We start from the raw sequence: 17,867 nt of genomic DNA, 5'->3' as shown, positions 1-17,867 counted from the left end.
ATGCCGAATATATGTTTGTACCCAAACAGCACCAAGTCGACTGTTAGTTGACTGTCAGTCGGCAGAAAAAGTCTAAAGTCGACTTCAAAGTCAGATCGAATGTCAACTTAAAATCGACTAACAGCCGACAAATGACTCGACTATAGTCCACTGTCAGTCAGCTAATAAGTCGACTTAGAAGTCAACTTTATGGCGATTATAAGTCAATTTTCAGTCAATTTTCAGTCAATGTCATGTCATTAACTACTAAATTTTTATTTAATGTCATTTCTTAAAAATTTTATCGATTTAATGTTCTGTATATAGATACATATATGATGGAATTAAAAAAAATTAACCGTCTGCGGTTAATTACATGGAGCTTTGGAGCTCCTTGTAAAAACTAGAGATGCGACTATAATAGCGCTGACCGATAAGCAGTGATTCGTGGGACTTGTGTCGCGACCTTACATTACTGTCTTAGATGAATCCCACTTTCGAGTTAGGCGTTTTTCTTTTCGCCATCTAGCGGCAAGGCGTCAAGCTCGTGGAACTATATGAATATTTCTATTTATCCATTAGATATCTTTGGTAGGTACTTGGTGAATATACGCTCACAACAAGAAAACAGGCCACAATAATTAACGTCGACTTAAAAAGACGACTTCAAATTGACTAAAAAATGTAGGCTATCAGTCGGCAAATAGCCATTCGTGCTGTGTGGGTATATGCAACGCATATATAATTTTTTAAATTTCTTCTTAAATAATCCTGAAAACATATGCTGGATATAAATATAATCTAAATTAATCCTTCAAATAACATATATATAGTATCAATCACATATTTTCTGAACTAATTTGAGATACAATGAGGAACACAAAAGGATATCCGCAGGACTCCCTTAAGAGATCCAAAAAATATCCTGAGCTGTTCGGCTTTATACCATATCCTGAATAAATCTCGCGTATATCCCGAAGATATTTAGGATATATTCAGGATCATCCTGAGGATATCTTGTGCTGTTTGGGTTATGTCCTGAAGACAGTTAGACTGACAGAGAGTACCTATCAGCCAGTACGAACTAGTCGAAGGAGATGTAATATATGTAGCACAAAGAAAGCTGATGTTCGCACCAATTGGGAATGCAGTGTCTGCAAAGTTGCGCTTTGTTTGAGAAAAACAAAACAATGTTTCCAGACCTTCCATAGAAAATAATAAATTTTTATTTTTTCCAGTGATGTACTTTGGTTCAAAATTTGAACCTCCCTTTATTGTAATTATTATAAAGTTTTTTTTTACAAAATATCTTTAATTTGTTGTTTTTAGTAATATTTAACTTTGTAAACCATGTTTTTTTCATTTGTTTCAATAAAAAAATTTTTGTATTTGTGAGTTTTTTTTAGTGAAAAAATCGTCCCTGAAAGAGTTAAACGTGTAACACAGTCTGTAGGTGAACGTTTTAGACAGTGTCTTGTTGTAGGCGATCACCATTTTGAACTGTAGCATATGAGGTAACCCAGATCACGGTCAGACAATAATTAATGTATTAATAATAATATTTCAATTTGATTCAATGAATAAAACTACGAGTATTCTGTTTGGGAAACATTTACGATAAATTTTAATTTTTCAATTTTTTTTTATGTCCATGATCTTAAATACTTGATGACCACTAAAATTGTCTTGAAAAGGACTACAATTGTAGATGTTCAAAAATACATGGTTCCATTTAAAAAAATGACGATGATCTTCAAATCTCCTACGTGCTTCCATCTGGGAAAAAATGTTCACCATAGCATGACGTCCCCCTCCATAACAAACAATTTTTATTTCAAATATTTTTTCCTATTACTAAAATTGTAGGAGTTATTCGGGTGGCCGGTTTTAAGTGACCCTGTATATACAGGGTGAGTTTTATTACTTGTGTCAATCTTTTTATCATGTGGGAGATTACCGACTACATAATAAATTGATCGGTACATAAATGTCAATTATTTGGATCGACCGTATCGAAGGCCCGAATATAAAAACAAATTAAAAGCTGAAATTATGTAGTATGGATTTATTACTATTATTATTATTAAAGCTACATATTTAGTATTATTATTATTATTATACACATTATATTCGGGCCTTCGATACGGTTGATCCATATAATTGACATTTATGTACGGATCAATTTATTATGCAGTCAGTAATCTCCTGCATGATAAAAAGATTGACACAAGCAGTAAAACTCACCCTATATATATTTGTACGTTCGAACATTTACGTGAAATCCTGTATCGGTAAAATCTGTGATAAGAAAATCTGGATTTAATTAAATCTTTTACGATAAGAATTAGTGTCCCGTTAGAAAATATTCCAATCATGAATTTATCTGTATACTCATTATATATTTCCATCAAATAATTAGGCACAGAATTTTTCTTTATAATTACCGAATTCTGGTAGTGGATCGCAAACCATGTGACTTCCAAAAATCGAAGTTTGATGTAAAATAATAATATATACTGAGAAGTGCAACGGCAATGATGCATGATGTTTCAAAAGATTCCATAATTATGTAATTGTTTTAAGATAATTCTGACCGATTATCTCAAGCAATGTTTATCCACACAGCACGAATGGCTATTTGCCGACTGATAGTCGACATTTTTTAGTCAACTTGAAGTCGTCTTTTTAAGTCGACGTTTAGTTAATTATTTCTAGTACGGTTTATTGTCGACTTTAACTATGAGTCGACTTAAGGTCGATCATTTTCAGAAAATTAAAAGTCGCCTTTCGGCAAAGCGAAAAGTCGGTTAAATTAGGCATTTTCAATGAAATTAGGCATTTTCAAAGACTTGGTTGATTTAATTTCATTATTCTTTAATTGTATTATATATAACAACCCACACAGTGCATTGTACTAAAAGATAACGAAAAGATATCTTTTTTAAGTTATCTTTTCGACAAAACGAAAAGATGTCTATAAAGACATCTTTTCGCTTTGTCGAAGAAGATGACATAAAAAAGACATAATAGTATGTGGCATGTGTTTCTTCGCTTACCGCTACGCGGCGAGCCACTCTTAACTTATCTCGTATTTAATATTTATCACGAAATGTATATAAAGAATTAGTAATTAATATAAGATCTGAAGCATATTTTTGCCTGTACGAGCAGTAATGCCAGAAAGAGGATACTGCTCACACGTATCAATCAAAGAGAGCCACATATACATGTGCTACGCAGAGTGATTGTATGCGTGTGAGCCGCATCCTTTTCCTGACATTACTGTTTATCAGTTGAATATCTGACAAATTGAATTTAAAATAATTTATTTAATAATCTGGATTCCTTGTTGGGATTCAGAATATTAAATAGATTATTAGAAATTAGGCGAATAAATGGGAGAAATAGTCTGTTTATTGCGTGCATTGAAGTATTCCTATTACCGAATGTTGATAATCTATGTATACAGGGTGATTCAAAATAACCCCTGTGTCCCTGAAATGACATATTCTTGAATCAATTCTAAGACGATTTTTCCTTCGGCAAAATTTCGTCCGAAGCTTAGTTTTTGAATTATTAAAGGAAGTAGTTAACGTATGACGGGTCGAATACAAGAGGCAGACAAGGGTGGCGCGATTCACCGTCAGACGCGGGTGCTTACGCGGGGCGCCTGCTGCGAACAGCTGGTCGCTATACACATACAGACACACATGCGAACACATACATTCTCTCTCTGTCTGTCTGTCTGTCTGTCTGTCAGTCTGTCTGTCTGTCTGTCTGTCTGTCTGTCTGTCTGTCTGTCTCTCTCTCTCTCTCTCTCTCTCTCTCTCTCTCTCTCTCTCTCTCTCTCTCTCTCTCTCTCTCTCTCTCTCTCTCATTCGCTCACTCACCTGTAATTTTTTTTTTTTTTTTTACGAGAGAGGGGAAAATGCATTTTATGCATACCCACCGGTCGATCCAGTGAGTTATGTGGGACTCGAGTACCAAGTCGAATTACCAACTCGATACTCCCTACCCACTAAAAACCCCTCTCTTTTCACGAATTTCCTTTGACACACTGTCCCTCTGACTTCCCGAGATCTGTTTTCACATAACGTCAAAAAATAGTTATTATTACCTTGTTCGATGACTTTTGATGTATTGCTGTAATTGCTTGAAGGAGAAATGAATTTTCCGATAGATCGTACGTTCTCAAATTTTACGTAGATATCACGTTGCAAAAGACAAGAAATCCACACTAAATTATTAACTGAAAGTTTTTCTTCTTTCATGAACTGTATTCTTTTATAAACTTTAACGTAATCACATTTATTTACTCACTCGATGAGATGAGAAATTTACTAATGACTCTATCACTGATCACTATTAATCACTGTCGAATAATAACTGTTGACGATTAAAAATCACTCGAATGAAAGAAACACGCGCGAACACGTTACTACACGACGCGACGACGCGACAATGCGACGATAATTATTCGGCGACTGCAAGCAGTTTTTTGTCATGGTAGGTTGCGGTAGGTTAAGGTACTACTGGCGCTATCGAACGCGATCATGTGTTCGATTGAAGAATGCGTTAAACATAATAAACATTTAACATATTAATATTATTATTATCATGAATGTGTGTGATATCCATACATCGTATGATATCTATTTAAAAATTAATTAGATTAAATAAGTGTTTTTAAAATATTTATTACTTTTACTATTATCTTAAATAAATATTTAATATTAATATTTTATATGATAATAGTAAAAGTAATAAATATTTTAAAAACACTTATTTAATCTAATTAATTTTTAAATAGATATCATACGATGTATGGATATCACACACATTCATGATAATAATAATATTAATATGTTAAATGTTTATTATGTTTACCGCATTCTTCAATCGAACACATGATCGCGTTCGATAGCGCCAGTAGTACCTTAACCTACCGCAACCTACCATGACAAAAAACTGCTTGCAGTCGCCGAGTAATTATCGTCGCATTGTCGCGTCGTCGTGTCGTGTAGTAACGTGTCCGCGCGTGTTTCTTTCATCGAGTGATTTTTAATCGCCAACAGTTATTATTCGACAGTGATTAATAGTGATTAGTGATAGAGTCATTAGTAAATTTCTCGTCTCATCGAGTGAGTAAATAAATGTGATTACGTTAAAGTTTATAAAAGAATACAGTTCATGAAAGAAGAAAAACTTTCAGTTAATAATTTAGTGTGGATTTCTTGTCTTTTGCAACGTGATATCTACGTAAAATTTGAGAACGTACGATCTATCGGAAAATTCATTTCTCCTTCAAGCAATTACAGCAATACATCAAAAGTCATCGAACAAGGTAATAATAACTATTTTTTGACGTTATGTGAAAACAGATCTCGGGAAGTCAGAGGGACAGTGTGTCAAAGGAAATTCGTGAAAAGAGAGGGGTTTTTAGTGGGTAGGGAGTATCGAGTTGGTAATTCGACTTGGTACTCGAGTCCCACATAACTCACTGGATCGACCGGTGGGTATGCATAAAATGCATTTTCCCCTCTCTCGTAAAAAAAAAAAAAAAATTACAGGTGAGTGAGCGAATGAGAGAGAGAGAGAGAGAGAGAGAGAGAGAGAGAGAGAGAGAGAGAGAGAGAGAGACAGACAGACAGACAGAGAGACAATGTATGTGTTCGCATGTGTGTCTGTATGTGTATAGCGATCAGCTGATCGCAGCAGGCGCCCCGCGTAAGCTCCCGCGTCTGACGGTGAATCGCGCCACCCTTGCCTGCCTCTTGTATTCGACCCGTCATACGTTAACTACTTCCTTTAATAATTTAAAAACTAAGCTTCGGATGAAATTTTGCCGAAGGAAAAATCGTCTTAGAATTGATTCAAGAATATGTCATTTCAGGGACACAGGAGTTATTTTGAATCACCCTGTATAGAATGAATCAAGTCATCTTTTAGTCATCATATGGACAAGACCAAAAAGTCACTCAATTCAGGTCATGAGACGACTTTCAGCCATCTTTCCGTCAACTTAACGATGTCAGTAAAAGATGTCTATGACAAAAATATGTCCAGTTTTAGTAATATTTTTAGACGACTTGGTGCTGTGTGTGGATAATATTATATAATTAAAGTATTTGTACCAGGGAGCCGATTTTCTTGAGCAATGCAGCAGTTAAAAAAAGAATTTGTTTTCTATTTTTCAAAGTCTATCTTCAGCATTTGTCATTTTGTAAAACATTTTTTGTAACTCAAATTTTGTTTTTTTAGTTTTTAAGAGGACTGTTTAATTTGAGTTTTATTTCATATTAATACGGTGATTTTTTGCTGATTTGTTGCTATTGAAAAATGTTAAAAAATTTTGCTAAAATTTAGTGGCCCATTTTTTTATGTGTGAGTGTATATTCATTAAGTAGCTACCAAAGATATCCAATGGATAAATAGAAACATTCATATAGTTCCACGAGCTTCACGCCTCGCCGCTAGGTGGCGAAAAGGAAAACGCCTAACTCAAAAGTGGAATTCATCTAAGACAGTAATATAAGGCCGCGGCACACGGCCACAAATCACGGTTTATCGGTCAAAGAGAGCGGACTATTACAGTCGCATCTCCTCTAGCTTTTGTAAAGAGCTTCAGAACTTTATGTAATTAACCGCAGATGGTTATTTTTTTTTAATTCCATCATATATATATCTATATACAGAACATTAAATCGATCAAGTTTTTGAGAAATGACATTAAAATAAAAATTTAGTAGTTAATGACATGATATTAAATTGACTGAAAATTTACTTATAATCGCCATAAAGTTGACTTCTAAGTCGACTTATTAGCTGACTGACAGTCGACTATAGTCGAGTCATTTGTCGGCTGTTAGTCGACTTTAAGTTGACATTCAGTCTGACTTTGAAGTCAACTTTAGACTTTTTCTGCCGACTGACAGTCAACTAACAGTCGACTTGGTGCTGTTTGGATACCCAAACAAGTCTAAAGTCGACTTCAAAGTCAGACTGAATGTCAACTTAAAGTCGACTAACAGCCGACAAATGACTCGACTATAGTCGACTGTCAGTCAGCTAATAAGTCGATTTACAATTAGAAGTCAACTTTATGGCGGTTATAAGTCAATTTTCAGTCAATTTTCAGTCAATGTCATGTCATTAACTACTAAATTTTTGTTTTAATGTTATTTCTCAGAAAACTTGATCGATTTAATGTTCTGTATATACCCATACAGCACCAAGTCGTCTAAATGTACTACTAAAACTGGACATATTTTTGTCACAGACATCTTTTAGTGATATCGTTAAGTCGACGGAAAGTAGACTAAAAGCAGTCTCATGACCCGCTTTCAGTGACATATTAGTCTGTCCATAAGATAACTAAAACGTGGCTATTCATGAACATCCTTTAGTAGTCTTTAAGACTTCTTTTAGACATCTTTTTAGTTGCTTTAAAGATCTCTTTTAGATATTTATTAGTCATTTCTAAGACTTACTTTTCGGTATGTGTTCTTAATTATAGGTTATAATAAAATATACAAATATAATATTTACAGAATTTATTAAATATATTTATAGAGGTATTCCTCGTGCTACATAACAGCGCATAATGTAAGAGTAACTGATTAATAAAATGTCTAATGAGTAACTGATAATAAAATGTCTAATGAAAAGTCGAGCATTACATAAAAAAGAAAATTATATACATTCAACTTGACCTATAAATTATAAACTTTATAAACTTTAAACTTAAACATTTATAAACTTTAAACATTTAAAGTGAGTTTTTTTAATTTTGGTACTCGCCAAAGTCATGACAAAAGTATTATGTATGACATAATTTTTTTTGATGGTATCTGTATCTATCTCCCGCTCTTCGTAGCCATTCTGCAAATTTATTTTTTAAGCCGTAATAACTCGATGAACTATTTATGTTTGAAATAGTGCCTAATAGTAAAAAATTTTTATTATAAAACAAACATATTTCAAAAATTAGTTGTATTAAATAAATTTATGCAATTATGATAATATTCGCAAAAGCCGTGTTTTTAATTCCTTCTGTTTTACGTTGACCTTCCCATGTGTACGCTACCAACAATTTTACAAATTAAAAAAGTTAGACAAACATAAAATACTTTACAATCAATAATTTATTGATTCATTTGAGAAATATATTATATAAGAGAAAAAACTTACCTCGAAATAATTGTATTGTTCCTTCAACTGTATTATTGTTGTCCCTTAACTGAGCAGAAGAAGAAAGACGCATACAGGACCACGAATACAAAGTACAATGCACAGTAAAGTATCAGCATATATTGCTGCGTAGAGAGAAGCAGAACTTGTAACGGAAAGATGTCTATGACATAATCTAGAAAAAAATAATAAGAAATGATAAGCTTTAGAATACATCTATAAAACAAATATAAACTATCATGAAAATATAAACAATCAAGATTAGCAATCAAGAAGATTAACAATCAAGATTAGCAATCAAAAGAATTAAATTTAAAATATAATAAGTAGAGCAATCATAAAAAAATTACTGCTAATAAATTTCTAAATAATGTGCAAATAAAAACTTGAAAATTAGACTTGATTTACGTTATTATAAGTTTAGTTGAAATCTAGCAAACCTTTTTTCGAGTATTGTTCTTTAATTTTAATCAGACTTAGAATTTAACTTATATATATATATAATCTTATAAACTATAATTCATTAATTTATTTGAAAAATATATCATAAGGAAATAATAGTAACTGGAAGTAAATGTATTGTTCCTTTAATCGTGTCAAAAGAGAAGGTCGTCATGTATAAAAACAAAAATGCAAAGCGATGTAACAGCATATATACTAGCTGCGTAGAGATAAGCAGAATTTGTAATGGAAAGATATCTATGACATAATTTAGAAAAAACGATAAGAAATATTAAGACTCTAAAATACAAATATAAAAAATTAAGAAAAGTATTAAAGTTTAAAATATAATAAGTAATGCAATCATAAAGATTCTGTTAATGAACTTGTAATGAGCAAGTAAAAATTTCAGAATTAAGCTTGATTAACATTATTACAGTAAATTGAAATCTAGCAAATATTGATCAATATATTTTTTTATGTAATGTTTATCAAATAATTTAATAAGAAATTTTTCTTTCCAAAATAACCTCAAACTTTAAAATATCTAATTTTACGAAAAATTAATCAATTTGAGTAAGAAATATTATAACAAATGTATGAAATCACATTTTTATTTACTTATTATGTAATATTTGTACATAATTATACATGTAAAAAAGAAGATTATATTAAATTAAAATTCTATTCCTCTTACCTCGTGCTTTCTTCTCACAGAGTCGGACACAAAGAGGTTGAGCACAGCGACTCGTAACTCGCAACTCGCAATTTGAAGAGGTTAATTGGTTCACGGGCTACGAACGGATTCTACTTTATCAGCATGATATGATTTTATTTTTTCGAACGAGATATGAGTTTTGATGCAAAATATAAATAATAAATTAATAATATAAAATAATAACTTTTTGTAATTGGTCGGAAAGATTTTTAACACACATTTTTTGCTTTACCGGAAAAGCAACTAAAAAAAGATGACGATAAGATGTCCTTTTTATGTTGTCTTTATGGATATCTTTTCGCTTTGTCGAAAAGATAACTTAAGAAAGACAATTTTTCGTTTCCATTTAGTAGAATGTGTGGGATGCCACATACTATTATGTCTTTTTTATGTCATCTTTTTCGACAATGCGAAAAGATGTCTTTATAGACATCTTTTCGTTTTGTCGAAAAGATAACTTAAAAAAGACATCTTTTCGTTATCTTTTAGTATAATGTGCTGTGTGGATAGATACATATATGATGGAATTAAAAAAAAAATTAACCGTCTGCGGTATACTTTAATTACATGAAGCTCTGGAGTTCCTTGCAAAAGCTAGAGGAGATGCAGCTATAATAACGCTCTTTGACCGATAAGCCGTCACTCGTGCGACCTGTGTCGCGGCCTTATATTACTGTCTTATTGTTAGATGAATTCCACTTTCGGGTTAGGCGTTTTCCTTTTCGTCACCTAGCGGCGAGGCGTCAAGCTCGTGGAACTATATGAATATTTCTATTTATCCATTGGATATCTTTGGTAGCTACTTAATGAATATACACTCACACATAAAAAAATGGGCCACTAAATTTTAGCAAAATTTTTTAACATCTTTCAATAGCAACAAATCAGCAAAAAATCACCGTATTAATATGAAATAAAGCTCAAATTAAACAGTCCTCTTAAAAAATAAAAAAAAATTTGAGTTACAAAAAATGTTTTACAAAATGATGAATACTGAAGATAGACTTTGAAAAATAAAAAATAAATTCTTTTTTAAACTGCTGCATTGCTCAGAAAAATCGGCTCCTTGGTGTAAATATTTTAATTATATAATATTGTTACATATAATACAATTAAAGAATAATGAAATTAACTCAACGAAGCTTTGAAAATGCCTAATTTAATTGAAAATGCCTAATTTAATCGACTTTTCGCTTTGCCGAAAGGCGACTTTTAATTTTCTAAAAATGGTCGACCTTAAGTCGATTCATAGTCGATAATTAAAGTCGACAATAAACCGTATTAGAAATAGTTGACTAAATGTCGACTTAAAAAGACGATTTCAAGTTGACTAAAAAATGTCGACTATCAGACGTCAAATAGTCATTCGTGTTGTATGGGCCCACACAGCACCAAGTCGTCTAAAAGTATTACTAAAACTGGACATATTTTTGTCACAGACATCTTTTACTGACATCGTTAAGTTGACGGAAAGATGACTAAAAGTCGTCTCATGACCCGAATTGAGTGACTTTTTAGTTTTGTCCATATGATGACTAAAGGATGACTTGATTCATTCTACATAGATTATCGACACTCGGTAATAGGAATACTTCAATATACGCAATAAATGTACTACTTTCTCCCATTTATCCGCCTAATTTTTAATAATCTGTTTAATATTCTGAATCCAAACAAGGAATCCAGATTAAATAAATTATTTTAAATTCAATTTAAAATATGCTAGAATCAATATTATATGTTTAATATAATATTGATACCAACATCGCTCTGGAGTCGCATATCACTGTGTTAAAAAGCAGCATTAGGTGTGAGGTCTGGATAGCTCAGTGGTCTAGAGCAGTTGCCCGGAAAGCGAAAGACTCGGGTTCGATTCCCGATCCAGCCACTTGCGCCTCACATATTTTTCTAGTCTGCAAATATTGTTTTCTAGCAATTATTCGTTAGGCTGAAAAATGTGTGAATGCTCTCTCCACAGGATATGCGTCAATGCCGTTGCCACCGATGGATTCTGTCGCTCGTTGATCAAATGGGCGTAAAAACACGTCCGACCTCCTCCCACATACATCCCTATCTTTCTCTGGAAGAAAATAAACTGATAAACAGTAATGTCAGAAATTAAACTGATAAACAGTAATGTCAGGAAAAGGATGCGGCTCACACGCATACAATCATTCTGCGTAGCACATGTATATGTCGCTCTCTCTGATTGATACGTGTGAGCAGTATCCTCTTTCTGGCATTACTGCTTGTAAAAGGCAAAAATATGCGTCAGATCTTATATTAATTACTAATTCTTTATATACATTTCGTGATAAATATTAAATACGAGATAAGTTAAGAGTGACTCACCGCGTAGCGGCAAGCGAAGAAACATATGCCACATACTATTATGTCTTTTTTATGTCATCTTTTTCGACAAAACGAAAAGATGTCTTTACCCACACAGCATAAATGGCTATTTGCCGACTGATAGTCGACATTTTTTAGTCAACTTGAAGTCGTCTCTTTAAGTCGACATTTAGTCAACTATTTATAGTACAGTTTATTGTCGACTTTAACTATCGACTATGAATCGACTTAAAGTCGACCATTTTCAGAATATTAAAAGTCGCCTTTCGACAAAGCGAAAAGTCTATTAAATTAAGCATTTTCAATTAAATTAGGCATTTTCAAAGACTTGATTAATTTAATTTCATTATTCTTTAATTGTATTATATGTAACAATATTATATAATTAAAGTATTTATATCAGGGAGCCGATTTTCCTGAGCAATGCAGCAGTTTCAAAAAGAATTTGTTTTCTATTTAAAGTTTATTTTCAGCATTCGTCATTAGTAAAACATTTTTTGTAACTCAAATTTTGTTTTTTTAGTTTTTAAGAGGACTGTTTAATTTGAGTTTTATTTCATATTAATACGGTGATTTTTTTGCTGATTTGTTGCTATTGAAAGATGTTAAAAAATTTTGCTAAAATTTAGTGGCCTGGTTTCTTTGTGTGTGAGTGTATATTCATTAAGTAGCTACCAAAGATATCCAATGGATAAATAGAAATATTCATATAGTTCCACGAGCTTCACGCCTCGCCGCTAGGTGGCGAAAAGGAAAACGCCTAACTCAAAAGTGGAATTCATCTAAGACAGTAATATAAGGCCGCGGCACACGGCCACAAATCACGGTTTATCGGTCAAAGAGAGCGGACTATTACAGTCGCATCTCCTCTAGCTTTTGTAAAGAGCTTCAGAACTTTATGTAATTAACCGCAGATGGTTATTTTTTTTTAATTCCATCATATATATATCTATATACAGAACATTAAATCGATCAAGTTTTTGAGAATTGACATAAAAATAAAAATTTAGTAGTTAATGGACATGATATTAAATTGACTGAAAATTTACTTATAATCGCCATAAAGTTGACTTCTAAGTCGACTTATTAGCTGACTGACAGTCGACTATAGTCGACTCATTTGTCGGCTGTTAGTCGACTTTAAGTTAACAGTCAGTCTGACTTTGAAGTCGACTGTAGACTTTTTCTGCCGACTGACAGTCAACTAACAGTCGACTTGGTGCTGTTTGGGTATAGACATTTTTTTGTTTTGTCGAAAAAATAACTTAAAAAAGACATCTTTTCGTTATCTTTTAGTATAATGTGCTGTGTGGGTTATTACAAAATAAGTACGACAGCTAAATTAAAAAAAGTTATAGGCACAAATTGAATGAAGCAATAAATATAATATAAAATTAAATAAAAATTTTATGCATAATAATAGTATTTTTCATTAAAAAAGCATTTAGTTACCAAACATATTTTACAATAAAACGTTTTAAAATAATATATTTTAAAATCGAATTCAGTTGTTGCGATTTTAAAATATAAGAAAGGAATTTATTTCCTATAATTGGTGTAGGTTGAAGTATCTATTTTTATGAAAATATGTAAAATCCATTATATATATAAAAGCTTTAACTTATATAAACTTATATAATAAATATTAAATTGGGTTGAGTAGGAAATTGAATTTTGTAATATACTGCTTTATACTGAATCCATCTGTTACATCCGGTGGACGTCGCGATTCTTTTCTTTCTTCGAAACCGTACAAAAAACTATACGATAACCGCATTTAAATAAAGGCTGTCATAAAATCGAACTGTCGCATATGTTTACAGTTGGCACGTCCGTCAGAACCGTTCGAAACTCAAGAAACAATGCGATCCTTCTTAGGAATCGCCAACGATAAACATATGTATATCTAATCCTTGTAGCGGATATCTGAAACCAAGAGATTCAAAGCAATAAATAAATAAGAAAAGCTAGAGCTAAGGATGGCCAGTCGTCGCAACTTAGAATTTCTAAACAAAATTCGCAATCGGAGCCGCAATAAAAAAATTCTTACGAGTTGATATGCTATAGCGCTCCACACGTGAAGCTACGAAATCGAAAACCCTTCTATTGAAACAAAAGGTCTGCAGTATCTAAGCAGGCTATCAAAAAGAAGAGAAATTAAACAATTTCGACAGGCCACCCTTAAGTGCCGAAACGCGAGAAGACTTTCGCGAGTCATAAACTTGTCAGCTAGCTCCCACTCTCTGCTGGATAGAGCCAAGTCTCGAGCCAAAAGGCCCAACCTATTAAAAATCTTAGAAATGCTCCCAAAATCAGCCTCTCCTCCCAAAATCCTCCTTGCCCTTAAAAAGGGAGTAATTGAAATTATTTCATTCGTTCAAAAGGGATTCCCACTATCCAGAAAAGAGGAGAAGCAATAACTTTAAAAACTCGAGCGCAAGACGCGAGACACAGTTCCGTACGCAAAATTTTCCGACAATACACAATTTTTTTCAGCAATTCCGCTGTATTAAACGAAAAGTACGGCAGTTCGACATCAACCAAATTTTCGCTAATCAATTGACTGAACACGTGAAGTGTGAGTGAGGTGCTAATACGACTGAATCGACCCATCCGTTCTCCAACTGCGGGACCAGCCTACTCTGCAACCGGGGTTCAAGCTCCGTTCTACTTGATTTAGTATTTCAATGCTCGCTATAAATAGTAAGTCCGATTTAATTTTCTCTTCTCCCCTCTCCCACTTGTTAGCTGATTGTCATTGGGAATGATCTTTGACCAATTAATCTTTAATTACTACTTTAATCGATAAATATATTAAAGAAATTATCAAATCCATTTCTGGGAAATAAATTTCGACAATTTAATAATCATTTAATTACTCCTTGTCTCATTCCTCTTTCTAATCACCTTCCTCATTCTTCCTCGTTCGCCTAGAATCTCCGCAAGGCGGTTCGCGAACGATTCCCAGTTCGCCCAGAATCTCCGCAGGGCGGTTCGCGAACGATTCTCAGTTCGTCCAGAATCTCCGCAAGGCGGTTCGCGAACAATTCCCCGTTCGGCTAGAATCTCCGGAAGGCGGTTCGCGAACGATTCCCCGTTCGCCTAAAATCTCCGCAAGACGGTTCGCGAACGATTCCCTGTTCGCCTAGAATCTCCGCAAGGCGGTTCGCGAACGATTCCCAGTTCGCCCAAAATCTCCGCAAGGCGGTTCGCGAACAATTCCCCGTTCGGCTAGAATCTCCGGAAGGCGGTTCGCGAACGATTCCCCGTTCGCCTAAAATCTCCGCAAGACGGTTCGCGAACGATTCCCTGTTCGCCTAGAATCTCCGCAAGGCGGTTCGCGAACGATTCCCAGTTCGCCCAAAATCTCCGCAAGGCGGTTCGCGAACAATTCCCCGTTCGGCTAGAATCTCCGGAAGGCGGTTCGCGAACAATTCCCCGTTCGGCTAGAATCTCCGGAAGGCGATTCGCGAACGAACGATCTCCCGTTCTCCTAAAATATCTGCAAGGCGGTTCGCGAACGATTTCCAGTTCGCCTAGAATCTCCGCAAGGCAGTTCGCGAACGAACGATCCCCCGTTCTCCTAGAATCTCTGCAAGGCGGTTCGCGAACGATTTCCAGTTCGCCTAGAATCTCTGCAAGGCAGTTCGCGAACGATTCCCAGTTTGCCTAGAATCTCCGCAAGGCGGTTCGCAAACGATTCCTAATCCAGTTTGAATTCCCGAGAACTGAGTCCTGATTGAGTTCTCCTCGATTTGAAATTTTTCTTTAAAAGCATTTACAAACATTGTTATTTTCCTTTATTTCCTTTTATTTATTACTTAACTGTCCCTTCTATTATTCCATTACCGATAACCAACAAATTAAAATCAATTTAAACCTAGAAGCAAAAGGCAAATCTTTCGAAACGGGTTACTATCTCACCTAAGGTTTAAGCATCTTTTCCCAATGACAACGGTAGTAGAGTTAATAGTAATTAATTTAACGACTATCCTTCAAACTATCCCTCATTCAGCGTTAAATTATTATTAGTGTCGCGCCACGGTAAACGGCGGGCAGCGTTGCGGCGCCGGAATCGTTGGAATCGGGCGCTTAAAGAGCAATCGACTAAGAAAACCATCCCCCTTACTGAAAACCAAAGTTCAAATAATGGCATAGAAAGAAATAATATAGCGGACTGCCCTTCGACGTCCAATAATTTTAGTAATAATAGCGACAATTCACAAAATCACGATCCACAAGACACACTCCCCTCTCCTAGTTATTCTCCTGTCTCCTCTCCCGAACCCCCTCGTTCCCCCTCCCTTCCTGTCCGAGAGCGTACTCCTCCCATACCTGTCATCATCCTCGACTCCGATCCTCCCTCCCTTTCAGTCCACGATCACTCAAATTCTTTCGAAATTGGCGAGGCTCTCGAAGATTTCGCGAGAGATCTCCCTGATTTAGACGAAGATTCGCGGAACTAGGAGCCCTCGCCTAATCCCGCAGAACTCCCTCACCTTCACGAAACACCTGAACCCATCGAGCCCGATCCGTTGAATTACTTTCTATCTCCCTCTCCTCGATTTCCCCATATCAGAAGGAGCATTCTGCGTGGGCCCAGGTCCAGTGGACCACGAAGAAGTATTCAATTATTTAACCACCGGCTCTTCCAATTCCATCATCCCTTGGTACCTTCCGGATTATCACCTCCCCTTAGGTGTTCCTATCCAAGCCCTTTGGAGGAGGTTCCCCCTTCCACCCCTTCCAATTCGATTTGAAGATTCCTGATCCTCCACCTCTCCTCATAACCAAACAAATTTGTACACAATTCTCCCATTTCCTATAATATATACACGCACACGCAAACTCATTATTCATTATTATTTAATTTTATTATTATTATTTAATTTTATTATTATTATCAAATATTGTATCCTCCAGTCGCAACTAAATTCGTAGATTCAACTCCCTTGTATATTTCGACTGATGACCTCCGCACTTATGTAACACTTGCGAGATAAAATACATGAACGCTCACACACACATATACACGTACTATATTACAAAATAATGTATTAGATATACCTTTCATATTTATAAATTTTATAAATTCTCTCTTAAGAATGACGAATAATAAATTCATTTAGACTAATTATTTCTTCCGCGTTCAATTCAATCGATCCCTCTCACCACTCCTACTCCTGAATCGCACTAGGTCCTGTCCCGGGTAATAAGGATTAAGAAGATTAAGTTCCTTTATCAAAAAGAGATCGTCGAGCGGGCATTACGAACCGAGAATAGAGTAAGATCGACCCTTCTAGTCGTTGACCTAATTTCGGCCCTCCCGCAGGCTTGCTCAACCCGAGACATCTGCCCTTAAGGCACCTGTTCTTGGGATACAAGTGTCACGTTCTTCCTTCGGTCCATCCTTCCTCGGGCCTAGACGTAACACATCCATTGATAATGTTTTATTTCACTTTAGAAGATAAGGAAATAAAACAAGTTTGAAAAATAATCATTTCGTTTATTTTATTTAGAAAAATTATTTATATGTTTTGTGATTTCATTTATAGACATTATATATATATATATATATATATATATATATATATATATATATATATACACAGGGTGATTCATATAAAGTGACCGATGTGAATATTAGCTAAAATTGAAGAGCTATGAAAAATTTTTTATACCAAAAGATGTTTGACACAGAGGGGGACATCGTATGGTACAAACGATATTTTTATAGATGAAGGCATTAAGGAAATTTCAAGATCAACTTAATTTTCTTAAATGGAACCTCCTATTTTATATTACATATTCTTTACATAAACCGTAAAATATCTTGTAAAATATTCATTTTTCGATTATCTTACCTTAATACTTTTACGTACAAAATAATGAGAGGAATCAATTGGTGTAAAGAAAACATATAGTTGTTTCGAAGAAAAAATATGTAATTTGCAATTAACAATTACATATTTTTTCTTAAAAATAACTATGTGTTTTCTTTACACCAATTGATTCCTCTCATTATTTTGTGCGTAAAAGTATTAAGGTAAGATAATCGAAAAATGAATATTTTACAAGATATTTTACGGTTAATGTAAAATTAAGAAATGATTTCAAGCCTCATAACTCGGAAAGTACTTAATGAAAACTAACTTAATTATAGTGTTTTAGGAAGCTCTCGAGATGA

The 17,867-nt window shown here is 34.3% G+C and overlaps 1 long non-coding RNA gene across 2 annotated transcripts; it reads right to left on the bottom strand.

Moving 5' to 3' along the window:
• Positions 1 to 7,517: 7,517 nt before the first annotated feature.
• On the bottom strand, positions 7,518 to 9,551 carry LOC145964322 (uncharacterized). Of its 2 annotated transcripts, none has more exons than XR_014436411.1 (3): positions 9,308 to 9,551; positions 8,170 to 8,344; positions 7,518 to 8,061 (listed from the first exon to the last, which is right to left on the bottom strand). It is a non-coding gene; the product is annotated as an uncharacterized LOC145964322 (long non-coding RNA). The 2 variants fall into 2 exon arrangements; XR_014436412.1 differs by having other exon boundaries at positions 7,518 to 7,920.
• Between the last annotated feature and the right edge of the window lie 8,316 nt (positions 9,552 to 17,867).

Source organism: Camponotus vicinus, unplaced genomic scaffold (genome assembly GCF_025532165.1).
Source record: "Camponotus vicinus isolate PSW18456_S1 unplaced genomic scaffold, iyCamVici1.0 SCAF_13, whole genome shotgun sequence".
Classification (NCBI taxonomy): domain Eukaryota; kingdom Metazoa; phylum Arthropoda; class Insecta; order Hymenoptera; family Formicidae; genus Camponotus; species Camponotus vicinus.
This window is presented reverse-complemented; position numbering and strand designations above follow the sequence as displayed.